Source organism: Salmo salar, chromosome 11 (genome assembly GCF_965601325.2).
Source record: "Salmo salar chromosome 11, fSalSal1, whole genome shotgun sequence".
NCBI classification, from domain to species: domain Eukaryota; kingdom Metazoa; phylum Chordata; class Actinopteri; order Salmoniformes; family Salmonidae; genus Salmo; species Salmo salar.
Window position 1 is genome coordinate 11,937,360 of NC_138301.1, and position 3,320 is coordinate 11,940,679.

A 3,320-nucleotide genomic window follows, 5' to 3' on the forward strand; every position below is an offset into this window, starting at 1 on the left:
TCCAAACAGGGCAGGGACAAAGTTGTGGAGAAGTACAGATCAGGGTTGGGTTATAAAACAAATATCAGAAACATCCCACGGAGCACTATTAAATACATTATTAAAAAATGGATAGAATATGGCACCACAACAAACCTGTCAAGAGAGGACCGCCCACCAAAACTCATGGACCAGGCAGAGGGCATTAATCAGAGAGGCAACAAAGAGACCAAAGATAACCCTGAAGGAGCTGCAAATCTCCACAGCGGAGATTGGAGTATCTGTCCATAGGACCACTTTAAGCCGTCTACGCCACAGAGCTGGGCTTTACAGAAGAGTGGACAGAAAAAAAAGCCATTGCTTAAAGAAAAAAATAAGCAAACACATTTAGTGTTCACCAAAAGGCATGTGGGAGTCTCCCCAGACATATGGAAGAAGGTACTCTGGTCAGATGAGACTAAAATTGAGCTTTTTGACCATCAAGGAAAATGCTACGTATGGCGCAAACCCAACACCTCTCATCACCCCAAGAATACCACCAGTGAAGCATGGTGGTGGCAGCATCATGCTGTGGGGATATTTTTCATTGGCAGGGACTGGGTACCTGGTCAGAATTGAAGGAATGATGGATGGTGCTAAATACAGGGAAATTCTTGAGGGAAACCTGTTTCAGTCTTCCAGAAATTTGAGACTAGGACTGAGGTTCACCTTCCAGCAGGACAATGAGACTAAGAATACTGTGAAAGCAACACTTGAGTGGTTAAGTGAAACATTTAAATGTCTTGGAATGGCCTAGAATCTGTGGTGTGACTTAAAGATTGCTGTAGACCAGCGGAACCCATCCAACTTGAAGGAGCTGGAGCAGTTTTGCCTTGAAGAATGGCCAAAATCCCAGTGGCTAGATGTGCCAAGCTTATAGAGACATACCCCAAGAGACTAGCAGCTTAAATTGCAGCAAAAGGTGGCTCTATAAAGTATTGACTTTGGGGGTGGGGGGTTGGGGGTGAATAGTTACGCATGCTCAAGTTTTCTGTTTTTTTTTGTCTTATTTCTTGTTTGTTTCACAATTAACCATATTTTGCATCTTCAAAGTGGAGGCATGTTGTGTAAATGAAATTATACAAACCCCCAAAAACCCCATTTTAATTCCAGTTTGTAAGGCAACAAAATAGGAAAAATGCCAATGGGGGTGAATACTTTCGCAAGCCACTGTATGTGTGTATGTATGTGTGCTTGGGGGAGGGTGATCATTGACCAACTAGCTTGTAATTGTCAAATGTGAGAAAAAAAAGCAGTTTTGTTGTTCCTACATTCAAAACCTTTCGGTCTGTTTGGTTTCGAAATATTCTTCCTGTTTAGTTCATGTGTTGAATGAATATGGCTCTTCTTTTAACTGTGTGGCAAAGACAGAGACAACGATCCGAATAATTCTGCGTCCCGTTGGGAATTTACAGTTGTTTATCTATTAGAGGAGTCTTTAGAGGAGTGAGAAAATCATCATTGTCTTCAGCAGCTAGGAAGGAGATCAGCTGGTGCTAACCCCACTCTGAGGGTAAGTGCTCCAGCTTGACAGAATCAGATCAGACTTTTTCAAGTGACTTTCTGGATATACCTGACTGTCACTATTTATTTTACTCAAATTGATGATGTGCCACCGTAGCTTATCCAGAGGTATCCTCTCGCTTTCAGACGCATGACAAATAGTCCCTGGTGAGTGACGAATAACTTGTTGTAGGATTGTCAGGCTTCTGTTGGATATGTCTTTGGCTTCCTGTTTCCTGTCTGTAACCCGTTTCATCATGTTGGCAGACAGTGGCACTCCCTATACAAGACTCCAGGAAAGCCATATCAACCCAAAATACTCAACTTAAGCTGACAGTTATCATTCAGTCTCCTGCTAGTTGAGTTATTCATTGGCTCTGTATGGATTTCTATACCGATAATATGACGTAGAAAAAAGTAGGCCTACCTCCGGTACACATGTACAAAGTACAACACAGTATATATTACATCCATCATGTCACTTGAGTAAATATATGTTCAATGATATTATGGAGAGACAGGGGGAGAACTCCCATCAGCCATGACATGTTGATGGTCGATAGTGGGAGAGTTGTTTCTTTTAACAACAAATACAAAATGTGGAATAGGAAAGCTGTGACATATCTGGTGACAGGTCGCAAAAAGCTTTTTCCTGGTGAAGAGGTGGGGACTTCACACTGGACAGGGCACCTGTGGTCTCATCGGAGGACACCCCACCTCCCCCTTCCACTCAGCTGCCTAGAAAGAAAAAAAACAGATGAGGAGACGAGGAGAGATGTGACAACCAACAAGCAGTGCTATTCCTGAAAGTTAGGGCCTTGGTGAACTGCTGCATAACAGACTCTTAAATGCAAGGGAGCAGCACTGAAATGGGCAGCCTGAAAGGCTGGCTGTACTCTACACTACCTCTGATTCAGCCGTCAAATGTGCAATTGCCAGAAGCTGTGAAATAAAATTCTCCTTGAATGCATCAAAATAACAGGCTCTAAGGCAACAGAATGTGAAATCTGTGCAAGGAGGCCAAGTATTTCTTTAAACTTCTGATAAAGGTTTTACTAATCAACAGTCATATCACAGTCATATCACTGTTATAGCTACCATCTGGATCACCTCAGCTCACCACTCCAACCCAGCCTAACTCTCTTCCCCTCTATTTTTCTTCCCACCAGTTTCCATGCTAGTTTGGAGATGCTGCCTATCTGGAGCTGTTTTCGCTGTGTCCTGAAAGCCTGTCAGGGGAAGACTCCAGCTTCCATGGCATTAAAGCATCAAAGGAGGCCGTCTGATGTTCCGAGAACAGAGGAAGTCATCATACACAACGGGCCAACACAACCCCAACACTCAGTCCCAAACCCATCCAATTAATCATGTATGACTCGGTTTGTATCTCCTAGCATACTCACATAATGGGACGAGTGATAAAACATTTCCCTTTTTCGCTTACAGTATTTATACTGCTGGAAAAAATACCACACATACATTTTAAATGTGCTTACAATACTGTACATACAATTGTTATTATAAAGCGCCTGTGCCTTTATCCCACTAAAGACCTCTGTGTTTGAGAGTGAAAGAGGGCTTTAGATCCAGATATTACATTTGAAGAGTTTCTTAAGTGCTCTTTGTGTGTGTGTGTGTGTGTGTGTGTGTGTGTGTGTGTGTGTGTGTGTGTGTGTGTGTGTGTGTGTGTGTGTGTGTGTGTGTGTGTGTGTGTGTGTGTGTGTCTGCCCTGAAAGACCTGAGTGTTTAAGTAATATGACATTCTCATAAGAATACATTATTGTGCCTCTAGGTTGCAG